The following is a 5,709-nucleotide window of genomic DNA, read 5'->3' as shown; positions in this document are numbered from 1 at the left end:
AAATCAGAAGATGACCTTGACACAACACCCATCTCTAATACTTAAAAGGACTCTTTAAGAGAGCCTGAAATGCTCGCAGAGCATTTTTCTGGAGAAACGCTCTTAGGTTTTGCCATTGGAGGTGAGTCGATGGATACCAGAGATGCCAGAGAGTATTTTTCTTTGTTCTCCACCCACAGTAAAGGTTTTTGCAAAAACTTTTCTGCCGCGTCTTCTATGAGGACATAGAGGACTTCAGGAGAAAAGGGACTGAAGGATATAAAAAAAACAACAGCAATAGAATAATATTAAACACAAAGTGAACCCGTCTTCCTTCATTAAATAGGTTCTTTTAGATGTTAAGGAGGAATTGACTTAACCAGGCTGGCGGAGAATGAAGACAACCGGACACCTGCAGCAGATGGGGGAATCAGTGAACTTTTATTGAGACAGAGACAACCTCTCAAACAGCTCACATCAGGAGATTCCTAATATTTGCTGTGAGGATGGGTATATATTCTCTAAAACTTACAGGAGGGGGTTGTGAGGACAGTGCTGCATTAGCAGAAAAACAACTCCATAAAAGGAAAGCGGCCTTGGGTGTTCTAGTCTCTTCGCTTGCAGATATCTTGCACCTGCAGAATGAGGCGATCGCTTCTTATCGCTCTCAAGGCCAAAGTCGTGAGCGCATATTTTTATTACACAGTTGCACAGTAACTTTAAAGCTGAACAATATTTAAAGCTGAATAATGTTTGATCAGATTATATTTTCTTCAAATCCCCCTTTTGACCCATCTTAAATGGGTCAACACACAAAAATAAGTAACATTCAAAGGAACACAGAGACGTGTCGAAGCCTGGCTCGAAAAACTCCTCGGGTCTTATCATTTGTCTTTATCTGTCATTGCAGATGAGGAGAAAAGAGTCCAGGCACCACCCTGCCCAGGGGTCGGCTGCAAGCAGTCTCGGTTCCCGATGAAAGCAGTAACAGCTGTCCTGCACACACGGATACAACGAGTTAGTGCAACCAGGGTAGTGACACAAAATTAACAGTTCCTGTAACTCAGCAACCAAAAAGCATAAGTAATGATAAAAATGTGGAGAGTACAGAGTATACTATAATAATGAGAGATATAAACGTGAAAATGTGAAAGAATAAATCAACCGTAAAATAAACTCAGAACGGTAACTGCTAAGGACATTCAAAAGTGAATATGGTAAAACGTGAGGAAGGGGTGTGGAATAAAACAATTCATATCCAGTGGTGGGAGTACACATTCGCTCAGGCTTAAGTCCGGAGACCCTGAGAACATCGCTTAACCCTCACAACCCGACCAGACACAATTCAACCAGATATATCCTTCAAGAGGAAGTGGGTGAGGGAAACAATTAATAACAAGCCTAATACAAAACACCACAGAGAAACAACCATTCTAGAAGCATTTAAACAAGAGAAAGACGATAATGTTCGTCACCCTCACGATCAGAGTTTTCATCATCCGTTGGCGAGGAGGTGGGAAGTTGACTAGCCAATAAAGGCATCTGCCGGGCGAGATCCTTATCCTCAGGAGTGAAAGCTGTAACAATCAGTCTCTGGAAGAGGGATCGAATGCATGGAATACAACAGCAACCGCAGGTGACTAGGATAGCAACAAAAACTGAGATGGAAACTAGTATGGAAGCTACAAGGGCCCTATATTTGCCAAACATGTTAAGCCAAGAGTCCCACATGGCAGTATCAACGCCCGAGTGTTCCTTCATTTTAACAGTAAGAGCTGTGAGACCAGTAATAGCTTTAGTGAGGGAACCATCAGGAGCTGTGTTATTGGGGATATAGGTACAGCACTCCTGGCCAAAAAGGCTGCAGACTCCGCCTTTTTCTGCGAGGAGAAAATCCGTTGCGACCCTGTTTTGGAAAGCCATTAGGGAAGTGGCAGATAACTGTGCATGCACAGCTTCAAAACCATCTCGAGTGTAATTAGCCAACAGTTGCACATTAAAGTGAATGTAGTTAATTCTGTCTACATTCGCATTTATTTCAACCATCCAAAGTATCGAGGCCCATCCTGCTTTAACCTGGTCTCGCAGTTTATATTCATCGGGGACCCCACGGGGTATACCTACAGCATCAATATAGGTTGGATTATGAGCTGAACCTGGGATTAGAGAACGTTTAGAGCGGCGTTCAGAGGAAGATGGGAGGCCAACTTCGTGTACTTTTATAGAGAGATCTACTGGAGTGACTAAAACAGGTAAAATAAGAGTTATGAGAGCGCAAAGACCTGACGCATCCCGAGGGAAACCATCATATAACTTGTTATTGCCACACCACCACCACAAATCAGCCCTAGCCGTAGGTCGGAAGTTTGGTTTCATAACCGTCATCTCAGTGCACCAAGAAGAGTTCAAGCTACCTAGTTTTACTGCATTGCCAGTCAGGTTAATACAAGTGAAATTGTTCACAGCTACATCTGAAGAAAAGAAAGGTGGTTTATTAGAGACCGAGCGTTGAGTTTTAGGAAAGTGGTTTTCCAGATATGAGCAATGACCTCGTTTTGTATTGTTCATAAGATGCAGGAGGCATGCACTATTGACTGGCGCCGGTACCACCCGTAAAGTGGGGCGGGCTCCCATACAAACTATGCAGTCGGAAGCCGTCTTGTCAGCAGCTTGTTCAGCTAGTAGTAACCAGTTGTTTGTTGCTCCAGAAATACCGGTTAGAATTTGGAAGAGGTCATCTTTAGACATTTTATTTGTGTCTACAATGCGTATTCGGCCGTTTCTCCCCCCGTTTGTATATGTCACCGGGGGGCCATTAAAGGTGGGGTTATCATCTTTAACTACAGAGCTTGGAGCTGCACCAACGCTAGGGCATATTTCCATTTGCCAATACAGGGCGGTGCGATCAGTCCAAGGGGCAATTATAAATTGTTGACAGGAGGTCAAGGCCAGATCCTTTAGGGTAAAAATTAAGCCTGAAAGATCCGGTTTTTTTGCTATTCTGAGCATATTTTGGTTTCTCCAGTGCAAAGCCTGACCCTTAGAGTGCTTGGACCAATCGAGGTCCGTTTCTGACACTAAACTGGACCACTTCCACTGATGCCAACCTCCCAGGGTTATATACCACACTGAGGAGGAGAGATGTACTGCAAGGTTAAAAAGATCCCCCCCTTGGTCTTTGGTGACGGGAGTGACTGGGAAGCTAGCGAAATCTATTTCGACTACCCAACTTTTATTGTTGGGGACACAAAGAGTAATCATTCTAGTCGTGCTTGGGGTACAGGAGGTAACCGTGTCTCGTTTCTTTCTAACTGGATCGGGCGTGGGCAAAACTGGAGAGGAAGTGGTGGGCAAGACCCTAGGGGCTACATTTGTCAGATTGGGACTGTCAGAAGGGGGCGGAGCTTTTGAACTTGAAGGTGTCAGAAGTGTCGGGGGCCCTTCACAGATCAAGATTATGCCAATGGGAATGAGACCCAGGGCCAGGAAGCAAACAAAGACGCAACATCTTTGCCTGCCTGTCATTTCAGGGGGAAAGGGCCAAGACATGTTTACTTAGCTTGGATGTCGTCTAATAGAGGATGATAGGGCACAGAAAGGTGGTCCAGTTCCCCCCACCTCGCCAAGGGCGTGTTCTAGGAGTTAAAGAGCAACAAAAAGTATCAGTGACACAACTTTAAATGAGCTTTCAGCGGTTAAAACTATTGCAATGTAAAATGTAAATCTTAAAAACTCAAGCCAATATAAAAGCAAAGTCATAAAAGATGTTAAAAATAAAAAAATGTTTAGTTCAGTATGAAGAACACCCCCTTTTGTAACCAGCCGGCTTGTAGGTTGAGTCTTGGCTCCCTCAAGTGGTTGGTGATGCTGTTGCAGCTCCTTCTGACAGGTCCTTCTGCACCTCTTTCAAGGTTCTTCCTGGTTCGGTGGCAGCAGCGCACTGTGTGTAATGAAACCAGGTGTCACCTTTACCTTCGAGCCTGACAGCGTGGGAGGTCCGCTCTGTTATGCGGTAAGGGCCTGTCCAGCGAGGCTCAGCCCACTTTCTCTTTGTGACTTTCAGGAGGACGTAGTCCATTCCAGGTGTAGCCGCCTCTTTCAGCTCTTGCTGGTTTCTTTCAGCGACCTGTGAGGAATACTGGGCAACAAAACTGCGGAGCATGTTATAATATGTCCTCGGATCGAGGTCTGAATCAGCTTCATCCGACATTAACAGGCGAGAGGAGGGGCCAGGAAAAGGCCTGCCATGCTCCAACTCAAATGGAGTGTAACCAGAGGTTTGATTTACTGAGCATCTTATGGACATTAATGCAAGAGGCAATGCCTTAACCCAATCTAATTTGGTCTGTGCACAGATTTTAGCCAATTTAGTTTTTAGAGTTTGATTCATCCTTTCCACTTTCCCCTGGGACTGGGGGTGGTAAACTGAGCCAAACTTATGTTTCAAACCTAATGCGGCTTCAACCCTCTGCAGATCGTGGTTCCTGAAATGTGAACCATTGTCCGACCTTATGACCTCGGGAAACCCATGCTGTGGTATATAATGATTAATCAGACACTTCACCACAGTTCTACTGTTTTCACTTGCTGTCGGCCAGGCTTCTGGCCAACCTGAAAATGCATCCACAGCCACCAGCAGGTACCTGTAACCACCCACTCTGTCCACCATGTCTGTGTAATCAATGATTATTTCTTTCCCTGGGCAAAGTGGGATGGGGAAGTACCCTGCTATTGGCTTGAAGGCGGGCTTGATTCCAAATTGGTTGCACTCCTTACAGGTTTTAACCATGTATTTTGTCATGTCTTTTAGATAAGGGTGCCACCAGACGGCTAAGTTTCTCATCATTTGTGCAGGTCCCACATGCCCCACGCCATGTGCCTCTTCCATTGCTGTCTGTCTGACCCCTGGCGGCAGAATGGGCCTTCCATCTGGGCCACGCCAGAGATCTGTGTTTGTGGCCCCTCTTGTTACCCATAATGATTTTTCCTGGGGGCTGGCTTTGTCCTGTAACTCTCTGATTGTGGCTAGGCCTAGTTGTATGGGTGGTCTTTCTGGAGGGGGTGTGGCTTCTGGGTCCATTACCATAATCAGGGAGGGTAAGTAACCAGCTGTCTGCTTAGCTACTAAGTCGGCCTGTTTGTTACCTAATGCCACTAAGTCCAATCCGGCACTGTGTCCTTTGCATTTTACCACTGCCACCTTAACAGGTAACAACAGTGCTTCCGCTAATTCCCTCATTTCTATCTCATGTTTAATAGGCTTTCCGCTGGCTGTCAAAAAACCAGCTCTTAGCCACTGCTTGAGCTCCACATGCACTGCTCCCACAGCATAAGCTGAATCACTGTATATATTCACTTTCTGTCCCTTTCCCATCCTTAAGGCTTCAATCACCGCTCTCAGTTCAGCTCTCTGTGCAGACTGTTGTCCTGTCAACTGCTCTGCTTTCACTGTTTTCCATCTCATGTCTGTCTGTTCCACTATTGCCCATGCAGCCTTCAACATTCCACTTTCAGTTCTGAAACAACATCCATCTGTGAACCAATCTTTTTCTGCATCCATTAGAGGTTCTGCCTGCAAATCTGGCCTGATTTTCTCCTGTACCTGCACAACCTCTTCACACATATGTGGTTCTCCTGATCCCATGTGATCAGCCATGTTTATGCCTTCATGTGAGTAGGTGATGTGTGGTGCTTCCAAAATGGTACTGAGGCGTCTCTGCCTGAGTGACG

At 45.6% G+C, this 5,709-nt stretch overlaps 1 long non-coding RNA gene across 1 annotated transcript; it reads left to right on the top strand.

Moving 5' to 3' along the window:
• The first annotated feature begins 259 nt into the window (after window positions 1-259).
• On the top strand, window positions 260-4,583 carry LOC145421260 (uncharacterized). The gene is made up of 2 exons (XR_013902593.1): window positions 260-1,492; window positions 3,266-4,583. It is a non-coding gene; the product is annotated as an uncharacterized LOC145421260 (long non-coding RNA).
• Window positions 4,584-5,709: the final 1,126 nt, after the last annotated feature.

Source organism: Astatotilapia calliptera, chromosome 17 (genome assembly GCF_964374335.1).
Source record: "Astatotilapia calliptera chromosome 17, fAstCal68.1, whole genome shotgun sequence".
Lineage (NCBI taxonomy): Eukaryota > Metazoa > Chordata > Actinopteri > Cichliformes > Cichlidae > Astatotilapia > Astatotilapia calliptera.
The sequence above is the reverse complement of the archived record's forward strand: the minus strand, read 5'-3'. Positions and strand labels throughout refer to the sequence as shown.